Here is a 13,085-nt window from a genome sequence, read left to right as displayed (position 1 = left end):
TTTTCGTATTATTAAGTCATGAAGACAAATATTTAAACAAAACAGATTAACGTAACGATAAATAATAGCTCGATAAATCAAGCACTATTGTTAATTAGAGATAATTTTTATAAACAAAATGAAGTATGTGTATTAAAATACTGAATATTATGGAGAAGAAAACAATGAGGCGTTAAACTTTTAATTTTGATTGGGCACTAGATGTGCGAGCGTTTGAGATAATGCGAAATGAGTACTGTCCCTCTCCCCTGGTATTACACTCTGTCTACACTTTAATTTATGATGACTTACTACCCAGTCGAAGCCAAAGACCCACCCCAGCCCTGAACTGAGCCGGCAAGTTAGCTAGACAGAGTAGGCTTAGATGAGTAGAACCTCGTGGTGTTCGTCACACTCTTTAACTATTTTGTAACCTGACTTTTTCCAAAGAAGTCGCCAACAAGTCAATTAGAAAATCGTGGTTGCGATTATGTGTTACAAAGTATTCTTTAATTTGGTGCAGACCTTCAATCATTGGACTATTGTGTGAAACATTGTAGATAGTTACAAGCAAATTACAAACTAGTTTAGTTTAGTGAGGAAACAATAAAAAAGCAATTAAAAGAAGATACAAATTAAATGGAAAATACAATGTTTTCTCTCTTCTTTTATTTATAATCAAAATAACAAATAAAATGAAATTAAAAGAAATTACTTAAAAGAAGAGAAACAAGAATATATTGTGACGCCAATTTTCTTCTGCAGCTGCTCTAGTTACTGTAATTATTGATAAATAATTGTTGATAAAAAACTTCAATATCCAGCTGATGGTTTATTTTTATCTTACTCATCAGCAGCCAGCATCGTATAATGGATGTTTAACTTTTTCGATATTGCTTTAATCACTGGAATCACTTGAATAATAGTCAAGAAAAACTCGTCCTGGCTTTTCTTCATTTACATGCTAAGTATTCGAACAAATTAACGATTTATGCACTCTTCTTTTCCAATCGAAATTGATTCCCTTTCGAACTTACCTCATAATAGAATAATCGTGAGCGACAAAGCGGACAGCGGGGATTGAATTGGTTGCGCAAAAGATAATCACTTACACACTCTTTACAAAAAGTGTGTTTGCAATTAAATTTTACCGTATTCGTCAAGCTCATTAGGCAAATGGCGCATTTTTCAGTACTTTCACTCTCCATTTTATTTATAAACCGTTGAAACTTTATATTATTATTATATTTTAGCTTGACTACACAGCAAATCTATATGGGAGCCTACTTTGATTGAAAGTCGAAAATATGACAGAAAAATTGAACATACTCGTAACAAATATAAAAGCTAAGGTCGAGTGTGCTCGTGCTGGAATATCGTAATTCCCAAGCAAAAATAACATTATACTATATTTAGTATTTAAGGTATTAATGAATAGAACTTCTATGGTCACACTATCATGGTTCCTCTCCAGTAAGAATAAGCTTTCCCTCTCTTCTTTCCTGTTTCTCAAAGTGTGCAGTGGTGCTCGTGGTGTATAAATTAAAGAAATAAACAAACACTCAATTGAACGTGTTTTCCAAGAGCTCGACTTTGAGATACGCTGTTGAATATATGGTAACCTATATCCGGTTATAGCGACCAAAACGCACAAAAACAAATTTTTGTTGATTATTTTTTTAGATGCCATGTTTGTAATAGATTTAAAAAAAAAAAAAAATAATAATTTTTTAATCAAAGCAAAAAATTTTATGAATTTAATTCAATTAAATGAGTTTGCCGATCACTTATAAATACACACGTCGTTTGATGCTTAAATTTGTCGGCATTATTTCGCTTTATTTTTTTATTCGTGGCAATATCCGGTTCAATTGTGAAAAATTTCGTCGGTATAAGCGGTTTGGCGCTAAAAGTGGAGACGTTCTAAGCGGAGGCCCTTTCATATACTATAGTAAGTTTGTATGGAGACCAGCGAAGTCATCAAGTTTTCGTCGCAATGACCGGACAGACACAATAAGTGGAGTCGTTATAGACGGATTCTACTGTAATTACAGAATAGTGTCATTTGCTTGTGTTGCCTTCTTCAAAGTTTCTGGTTACAATTTACAATATGCCCGCTACCCATTTAGTTAAAAACTAACGAGTGCGGTATTATTCTTAAAATATACCAAGTAATATACCAGGTAATAAACCCAGTAATATACATAGTAATATACCAAGTAATAAGCCGAGTAATATACTAAACTATACCGAAAGCTGTATTTGGTATATAGATATAGTACTACATTCGAAATATACCATTGAGGTGAAAATATACCAGATTGTCAGCCAAAGCATCTAAGACCCGATTACAATGGGCGTTGTGTGACCTACAGCAATCTGGTATATTTTGCACTCTATGGTATATTTTAAATATACTCCCATTAATTTACCTAATACAGCATTTGGTATATTTTAGTATTTTTATGGCATATAAAATTAGTTTATTTTCAAATGAATCCCGCTCTATTTTGCTTTTATTCAAAATGAGTAGAGGAGATTCAGCAGTCGAGACCATTTGACTGCAGCTTTCTTACCTATATGTTTTTTTTCGCGAAAACTCTTCAGTCTTGTCTTACATCATACACATTAAGTATACGTAAAGGTCAAATGTGTATGTATGTACATACACAAATATATATATATATACATATCTGCGGCATACGCGTGGCTAGATATGCCAGACATGCAACAGCTGCAACGTGAAGTAATCTAATTAAAAGTTTGTTTGGTGCAACTTGTTCCTAATGATGTCACGCCTACAGATTTGGCGCCAAAATGTAACGCTTCGTCTCATCGTTGGTTATAATCTGCCTCCCCGACACCAAACTCAATGTTTTGCATGTTCTACAGAGAAATACAAACAAACAGACACACACACACACATATAGATATACACTTATAATGGCTGTGCTCTATTCGCTTTAATTACAATTTATGGATGCTTCGAGTTGAAGCCGGCATACAAAACAAAATGGCGGCAGGTTCAAAAGGTAACACAACCAAAATTGGGGAGGACGAACAGCAACAAATAATGCCCCACAAAAATAAGAAAAATGAAAAAAGCTAAACCAAAAAAAAAAAAAAAAAAAACAAAAAAACAAAAAAGGAATCGAAAGGAAGGGAGAGCAATGTAATTACATAAAAGCAACAGCAAAGCATCTCGACAAGGGCAACGCACGATGCAAAACGATGGCGTTAGAATATCAACAAGAACAACACCAACACCAAGCAACCAACCAACATCTGGCAAAGAAACTCCAGCAATGAGTGAGATCTCAATGAGTGAGTCGACTCGACATGACTCGACTCGACTCGATTTGGAGTCGAGTTTGCTGCATTGAGTGCTGAGTATTTTGCTCAAAGGCACACATAACGCCTGCGTGCTAAAAACACGCTCTCAATTGAGACCAAGATGACAACAACCGTGGTGCAGCAGCTGGCGAACACTGCTTGAAATCGCCAATGCCAAAGCGAATGTAAACAAAGTGGGAAATAAATTCATTTAAGAACAATTGAACCGCAATTAATAAAAAGAAAAATAAATTGTTCCTATTTTTTGGTAATTAAATATACAAATGAATCTAGCACAAGAGAAACGTCGAAATAAATAAATTTGTTTAGATTAAGGAATAAAGCGTAATAACGTTATTTGAAATAACTCAACTCATTTTCGAAAATGCCAAACAAATTTGTAGTACATTTAAAAACATGTCAACTAAAGTCGGTTTTGCTTCACAGTGCAGCTGCCACGTTGACGCTGACTAGGGCAAAGGCATTGACATTGCCGACAATTGTGTCAATTCAATGTGCACACACATATACACACCGACATACATACATACATACATATGGTGTTACACGTGCTTAACTGCTGCCGCCTCGCTCGGCTCTGGACATCTTATGTAAGCGCGCTTCTATAGAGCGCCCAGTGGAAATGCTCAAAGCATTACGCATACGACATGGTAAACGCCAAAAAGGGCATTATATAAGGCAGCAGCAGCAGTAGCAGCAGCAGCGGGTGAAGCATTTTGGTTAAAGCAACCTCGATTGATGGATCTGACGTCACTGACGACGGCAGCTTTAATTGATGTTCTTCTGGCAGCAAACATAAACTACCGAGGCGGCAACGCAACGCAACTCAACACAAACTCAACTCGTCTCACATGCGAATACAAAATGAAATAAAAATGAAGACGAACACACATGCACGGCCATATTTTTAATTACCTAAACAAACAAACAAATAAAACGAACAAGAAGCGACGACTTAAAAACTTTCTGGCAATTAATAAAGTTTTTTTTCTCTTCTCTTTCTCTTTATTTTTTTGTAGTGTTTTTCATTTTTATTTTGGTAAATATTTAGAAACATCAGCAGCAGCAGCAACAACTAAATCAACTGGGCAGCCCTTCTACGTGTTGTTCTTGTTGTTGTTGTTGTTTGCTTTTGAAAAACTTTTACATTTGTGCTGCCTACACATGTTTGTACTTTCGAGTGTGTATGTGTGTGTGTGTTTGTTTGTATGTAAATATGCTGTTCTCAATAAAGGCTTCTCTGCCAGTTCTGTCAGATCCTTTTTACAAAAAAAAAAACGGACCACGGAACGATGGCGAACGAGAAACGAAACCAGAAATGCACCCACAAATTAAATAAAAATCTTGTTGGCAAATGAACAACTATTATCGCAGTTACGAAGTTGAAATACCCTTGAACGTAATCACAACTCATATGTTGGGATGGATGCAGCCCACATCAACTTTTAGCAGCACTTTAATTTTCCACAACTAGAACTTTTATTTGAAGTTAATTTACTACAAAACTATTTTTGAATAGCACTGATATCTCCACACAAAAAGTCACTCGATTATGTAATTATTAAATATGCTACTAGCAAAATATATATAGGGAAAAAGGGTATAATAAAAGTAAATAAATAAATGAAACTAAATACAAGAAGCAACCAAGGAAAAATGAAAAGGTTGGTCTCGGCTTTCTTTCTTTTTTTTTGCGGCTTGTGCTTTGATGATTTTTTTTTTTTGGGCTGCGGCTAAAGACTAATCTCAGTCCAGCAAAAAGTGCCGAAAAGGTTGTTGACATTTAGCCAAAAATGCCTTTTCATTATTTATTCAACCTGTAACATAATTACTTCGCTTCATAAAATTGAAATAGAAATTACAATAATTAAAGAAATAACAAATTGAAAACGAAAAGAAAAAGGAAAAGGAAATAAAAGTCAATTCGTTTACGTAAATTCTAAAAATAGGCAAATTTCTGTTTGCATCTCCCCTTCATCCCATCTCATCGCCGCAATATAGTACGTTGACCACATCCATTTGGGTTATTGGTTTTGTGGCAAACATTGCCAGCGATCCGATCTGGTTTCATTTCTCTAACAAGCTTGACAACTTACAACATGTTCCACGGTGTCAACGTCAATGTCTGGCAAACAAATGGAGTTGCTGCCATTTCTCTATCGTCGTCGTCGTCGTCGTCGTCGTTGTTGTTGTCGCTGTCGTTGCTATTTGACAGCAGCCTTTATTTTGGCCAAGTTTCGACGTGCTTTTACTATATTCCCGTAGATTTTGATGCTTAGGTTTAATCAAACGAATTTATTTCACCGCATTTCACACGAGCTTTACTTTTCCCAATTGACTTTTTTTCATGGCTTACAACTATCTATACAACGCAAAATAAAAAACGAGCCAAAAAGCTGCACTCAAGTATGCTCGACTATGAGATACCTGCTAACCATTTTGAATAAAAGCAAATCAGTGCTAGAGTATTCTTAAAATCTACCGAATAATATAATATATTTGGTATATCGAATATTCAAAAGAATTCGGTATTTATTTTTAAAATATACCAAAATAATATACCGCAAAAATACTAAAATAGACCACTGTTTATATTTAGTATATCGAATTGTATATTCGGCATTATTTTTAAAATATGTATATCGAATAATATACCGCGAAAATACTAAAAATATACCGCAGACCATATTTGGTATATCGAATATCCCAAATTAGTTGTAATTTCGGTATTATTTTTAAAATATACCGAATTAATATACCGCAAAAATACTGAAATAGACCAGTTTATATATTTGGTATATCGAATAATATAACGAGAAAATACTAAAAATATACCGCAGACCATATTTGGTATATCTAATATTCCAAATTAATTATATATTCGGTATTATCTTTAAAATATACCAAAATGATATACCGCAAAATTACTAAAATAAACCACTGTTTATATTTGGTATATCAAATTGTATTCTGCATTATTTTTAAAATATATCGAATAATATACCGCGAAAATACTAATAATATACCGCAGACCATATTTGGTATATCGAATATTCCAAATTAATTGTATATTCAGTAATATTTTTAAAATATGCCACATTAATATACCGCAAAAATACAAAAATAAACCAATATATTTGGTATATCGAATATTCGCATGAATACAAATACTCCATGGGGCCGCAGATGCCTCCTTCTGCCTATTCCTGTCGGCACAAACTTATATTAGCTTATAGGTAGCGGGTATAAAAACCAAAAAGCGTAGTCTATAAATAATTTGATTTAGTGTTGCGCTAATAAATAGCTGAGGGATTGTTTTTTATGCTCAACACAGTGGCAAGAAAAAGTCATATTCATTATTTGCAAACGAAATGGACAGCCATAAAAAGCAAAAGATACAGAAGAGCAGAGCAATCAACACACACACACACGCACACACACACCTGCAGATACCAGAACACATAAATCATAAACCATATAAGATAAATTATGGTCCGAGTGAACACAGCAGCAGTAAAAGTTTACAACGCATTGACGGAGGCCAAGTCACCAATGTCCCCAAAAAAAAATCGAAGCGCATTAATTAAGTCATAACAATAAACGAAATTCACTTTGTCAACGCGAAAGAAAAATATTATTTATAATTTTTCGCGAAATTTTGCGTCTTTCGTTCAAAATTAACATTTTTCTGCACAATTTTACGGGGCAACAAAAATGCAACAAAAAAAAAAGAAAAACGAATTTCGAAAAATGTGAATTGCAAAATGAATTTTGCCTTGCAAATGGAAAAACACATAAATTTGCTTGGCTGTTAACTAAATAAATTTGTTTACATTTTGAAGAGCTTACACATACACACAGAAGAAGACAATCTGTTTATTTGTCAGAGCGTGGCTAATTAAATATCGCTCATACGCCGCATTGCCTTCAACATTGGGGACGACGCACGCCAAACAATTAAACTTTCAGTACTCGTACTTAAACTATAAATACTTTCTTTCAAAATATCATATTTTTGCTCAATTTATTATTCAGTTTTTCGCTCGTCAAAGCTTGTCGAAATGTGTCACTCGTATAATTGTAGGCGATTTGTTTGTGGAGCATAAAGAAGACATAAAAAGGAAAAAGAGAAGCAAGAAATATAACGCGCTATAAATATTTCGACAAATGCTTTCAACAATTTTTATATTGTTTTCATCAAATTTTATTTTTAAAGAGCAGAATAGCACACATGTGCTACGCATCTATGTCTGTGTATGTGTGTGTGTGTGTGTTTTGAATTGAAATATTTGCTTTGACGCTTCCACAAGCGTCAACACATAAACAAAAGCGAAGTGAAGCCTCTACTCGACTGTCGAATGCCCTGTATAAACAAATACTCAAGAGCCACTCCACGATATTAATGCAAATGAATTAATATATTGGAATTAAATTAATTTATACTCCCAAATTTCTCTGTATAAACAGACATTAAGTAATTATCATCATTATCATCATCGTCAGCACACATCGAAAGCACACAACAACAACAACAAGAATAAACCGCAGAAAACGCGCTAAATTATTTAATGCCACGACACAATGACAAAGCTTCGACTGCCCTACAAAATTAATGGGCATGCGAATGAGACACCGTTCCCGTTCCCGCCCCCGCCCTCTTTGACTCTGCTATGTATTCATGGAGGGGAGAGGCGTGTGAACAATTACCAAATCAATTAGATTGTTTGCCGACATATAAAGCACTAGTACAAGCATATCATTTATTTACGAGCAATGCAATAAAAACGAGTATGAGTGTGAATGTGTCAGTGTGAATGTGTGAGTGTGTCAGTATGAATATATATTGCATGAGCAGAGCAGAAAGTTGCCACAAGACACACACGATCAACGTTATAGTCATAAAAATCTATACGTTACACACACAGTTTTGATTAAGTCCAAAAAATCTGGAAAAAATCAGCACATAAATTGGCAATTAATTAACGAAAACATTTGCATGAAACAAGTTTCGAAATATGAAGAAAGCAAAGTTTCACAAGTATAAAATTTCATAGGAAACTCGCAAATTGTAGGAAATTGTTTATTATTTTGCCACATTTGTTTATCTGGAATCAAATTGCATTCTATTTGAAGAGAAGGCTTTCAGTTGATGCAATTGAAAATTGAAAGTGTTGCTTAAAGTGTTTCCTGATGCAAGGTTATTAATTTAATTAATAATATTAATAATTATAGCAATAATAATATTAATAATAATAGCAATAATAATATTAATAATAATAAAGCGTATACTTTCTCACAAATTTTTATAATTCACAGCATCATATTGTTGGCCTTAAAGCAAAGGAAATTCTGCTTTGTGGAGCTAACTGCATGCAATAATATTTGTGTAGGGAAATCTCTCAGCTGTCGATTGCAGTGTTTACATATATACACTCACACCCACCACCCCCACACACATACACACCCTCTCACACACACATTGCAATTGCATGCATAAACTTGTGTTTACAATTTGCTTTCTGCTTTTGTGCACTTGACAGTTTGCATAGCAAAGGCAACGACAACAACAAGAACAATAAGCGGTAGCAAACAAACAAGCCGAAAAATAAATAAATACATAAATAAAATAACAACTAAAGAGTTGTCGCGTTGCGTCGCGTCGCGTTGCGTCGGCCATTTTATGGCAAATGCAATTGAAAATGCAATTTGGAATTTGTAATTTGGAATGTGAAATTGCGCTGCTTCAGTGCGCATAAATTATATAAATTATGCAATTCATAATCTTCATGCATATTTAATTGCTTAATTTGTGGGCTAATATGCTTCATTAAACCAAACGAGTAGCCGCAATGTTTCTCCCACTCTATCACTCTCTCCCCCTCTCTCTCTCTCTCTCTGTCTGTCTTTCTTGCCATCTCTGTCTTTTTCAGTTTTTACATTCATTCCGTTTGGTCCTGTTTGGATCCTGTTCGTTCACTCAGTGCGCAAAGTGCATTTTCTAATTGCAATAAAATCCTTTTCACTAATAGCAAAATTGTGTTTGGCACGCCACCACAGTCCCCCTCTCCCCCCTCGCCATCCTTCAGCACCCACCTCTCGTGGTCGCCTCCCTTGTGGCAATTTATGCGCTTCACTCAACATGTTTTTCATATTTTCTATGTACTAGCATTAACCGCATCACGTCCCCAGCGCCGTCCAACAACGAGGCGTGGCCAGAGTGTCTAATAAGAAGCGCAAAGCTTTGGTTGCAATCAACAGCAACTGACGCAGTTCAACATCAATTGACCACTCAGTGCAACGCCAAGGGGAATGCCATAATTTAAGTCACAAATGGCAGAGTCGCATTTATATTTTGTAGCTATAATCGATATAATAATATAATGCAATAATCGTCTTCTTTACACCCTTTATATATAAAAAAAAAACTAGCAAATTCATATTAATATTAATATTTAAAGTCCACAACAAAAAGTAATCATTTAGCTACATTAAAAAACAAAAAAAAAAACTTACATAAAATAAAAATAAGGCGATATATGAGGTAAAATTTGAACATTTCAAAATTAAGATATAGGAATTATATAAACATTTTTAATATAATAAAGCTGTATTTACTTTTTATGAGCACAAGATAGTAAACATCACCAGCATTTTAAAAAACAACACAAAATCTAAATTTTGAATATTATTCGTTGTCCTCTGGCAAATTAAATTAGACGTAACATTGTTCCGAAAAAACAAATAGTTTTCATTTACAAATGAAGCGCAGAGTTTGTAATGGAAACTTCTAAATTGTCTGCAACTTTGTTGTGTACAAATTGCAGCCTTCAAACTTTTGACAATTATCAATCACATACTTACTAATAATAGTATTAAAGATATAAATAAAAATATCATGTATGTATTCAAAATGAGCCTAAAAGAAACTGCATATATATGTATATGTTTTAAAAACTAATAATAAATGAGTAAATTAAAAATTCAAAACGTTTATTAGAATTAATTTAATACTTATGATGCCTTAAATTGGATGTGGTTGCCAGTTTAATGTTCGATAGTGCTTACCTATAAAGAGATAAAAAATAAAAATTGATTAGATACAGGGCACCTTTTTGTTTTTTCTACAAATAAGTCTGTTAATGCAATTTCTAAATAATTTATTTGAATATTGATTTTGTTAATTCTATTAGTAATTGCAAACAGGTGAAGGAAGCATATTTAATTCCCTAGGATATCTTGTAAAATACACGCGATTTGAAGAGAAGTTCCTCTTAAAGAAATTTCGAAGTTTATCTAGCACAGATACAAACCATACACTAATTAACATGGATATATAGTATATATTTCATTTTTATTCGAACTGAAATTTTCAATATTTAACAAATTACTTTTGAAGGACTCTTTCAAATTTTTTGATAATAAAAACATATAAACATTTCTGCTAAATAATGATTTTCTATTGTAGTCTTAAAAATGCAAAACGATTTAATATAATTTTATATTTCAATTTCCAATTTCTACCCAAATATATTGTGTATTACTGATAAAAAAAAATGATTACTTCAAATCGCAAGTTTTAGCTCAATCCAAAAATATGCTTATGTGTTCAAAATGCTTTCTAATAACACTGCTCCTCAGCTTATAATCGGCTTTAAAGCGCACATTATAGTTTGTGGAGTTGCGCGCAGCAACTTTAGCCAATGCCATGGCTGACTTTGAGGGCAAACAGATATCGCAGCATCGACAGCAACGAGGAGAAAAGAGAAGAGAGTTGGGAAACGAAGCAGAAGTAGTTTACAGGGTGACTAGCTTTGGGGAAAATCTTGTTTGCCTTCTGCTCTGGTCGTGCCCAATATTTGCACAGTTAACTAAGCAGCTGGAGCAGCATCAGAAGCATCAGCAGCATCATCCCAACACATCAACCCAGCCACGTGTGTATCATGTGTCCTGTGCGAGTCCTGTGTGACTCCTGTGTGAGTTCTGTGTGTGTCGTGTGTCGCGTATAAACTCATTTCTGTGGTTTCAACGTTACATTTTCGAAACTCAAACAAGAACAACAACATCGCCAGACATTTGAAAACTTCGCGAAAAAAAAAATTCGTAGCAAATTGAACGCTAAAGTTGTGCACACCGTACAGTGTTGATTGCTTAAAATGTAAGCAGTGATATATGTGTGTGTAATATATACATATAGTATTGTATAATCCGTTAAGCAAGTGAAAACACTTGCCACAAAGTGGCAACATGCAACTAAGCCAATAAGTGATTGCCAACACACACACAAAGACACAAATACACAAAGAGAGAGCAAACAGGAAACGTGGCAATTAGCAAGCAATTAAAAGGACTTTGGCAATTGAATACATTTTTGTGTGTCGTCCGCATAGAATTGTCAAGAGTTTTTGTCACACACAAAACTTGAGTTGCTTTCATGATTGGCCAAGATAATTGCTCTGATCTATCGACAGACCGAAAATAATGTGTTCTTAACGTAATTCTGCACCTCAACAATTAGCAAAACATTATTCCGTCCAAAACGAAATTTGCTAGTGAATATTTTCATTATTAAAATAAGAATTGAATTGAAATAGAATTGAAATTTGATTTTCATTGTTACATCTTTATAACAATATTTTGAAATATATGAAAGAATTAAATTTTTATTTCTACAACTAAATTTTCTATTAAAAAAAAACAATATTTTAAAATTTTAATTATGAAAATTAGATATTTCATTCACGAAGAAAGATTTTTGTTATTAGTATTGGTTTTCGACCAAATGAATACCAAAAATACAAAATAAATTCCAAATAAAAACCAAAATATGATTTTCATTGCAAAAACGAAATTTTCAATTTTAAAACAAAATTTTTTTACTATTCATAAATAAATTTATATCTAGAATTGAAAATTAATAAATACTAGAATTGTTATTATTCTAGTGTTGATAAATAGATCGTAAATAGATATTATCTCGAGTGTTCACTGTACTACCCAGCGACTGCTAACGTATTCATTTGAAAAAAAAAGTATATTGTGAAGCAGACATTAAGCGTGCCACGTACTGTTGCATCAAGCAAACAAAAGAGATAGAAGCTTGCAGTGAACACAGAGGAATAGTCAGAGTGATAGAGAAAGCGAGAGAAAGAGAGAGAGAGAGAGAGAGTTGGAGTACCACATTTGTAGCTAATGCCAGGCGAGGGATTATTATTGAATATGCGATGTGGCCAGCACATGTCTAAGTGTTGCATGCCACGCTTAATGTCTGCATTGGATGGCCTCTAAAGGGTGAAGGAAGAGGCGAATGGCGAGTGGGAACGAAGAGAGGAGATCGAGTATATATATATATAACATACCCGAGTAACTGTAATAATGCACAATGTCACATTACATGGCTACTTATGAGAACATTTGAAGTGGTCGCGTGTTGCATTTAGTTAATATCAGTTGCTGTTGCAGCTGGCCGCCGTTTGGCTTTTGACTAATTGCATTGGAGCTGGCAATTAAATGCAATTGCCACACCATCCCCTTCCCCTTCAACACACCCCTTTTTGTTGCGTGCAGCAACATGAATGAAGTCCACCTTACCTCAAGAGACCGACGCCGCATGTTAGATACAGTTGCAAGTGTGCGGCAAGTGTGTGTGTGTGTGTGTGTGTGTGTGTGTGTGTGTGTGTGTGTGTGTGTGTGTGTGTGGCAGAGTGGGAAAGACACGCTTGTCTATATACAGAGAGACAACGCGTATGTCAGTT

The 13,085-nt window shown here is 34.2% G+C and overlaps 1 protein-coding gene across 4 annotated transcripts in view; it reads right to left on the bottom strand.

Moving 5' to 3' along the window:
- Positions 1-13,085, bottom strand: part of LOC132797332 (cAMP-specific 3',5'-cyclic phosphodiesterase) — a 237,285-nt gene that overhangs the window by 204,306 nt on the left and 19,894 nt on the right. The gene's annotated exons all lie outside the window — the stretch shown is intronic.

Source organism: Drosophila nasuta, chromosome X (assembly GCF_023558535.2).
Source record: "Drosophila nasuta strain 15112-1781.00 chromosome X, ASM2355853v1, whole genome shotgun sequence".
Classification (NCBI taxonomy): domain Eukaryota; kingdom Metazoa; phylum Arthropoda; class Insecta; order Diptera; family Drosophilidae; genus Drosophila; species Drosophila nasuta.
This window is presented reverse-complemented; position numbering and strand designations above follow the sequence as displayed.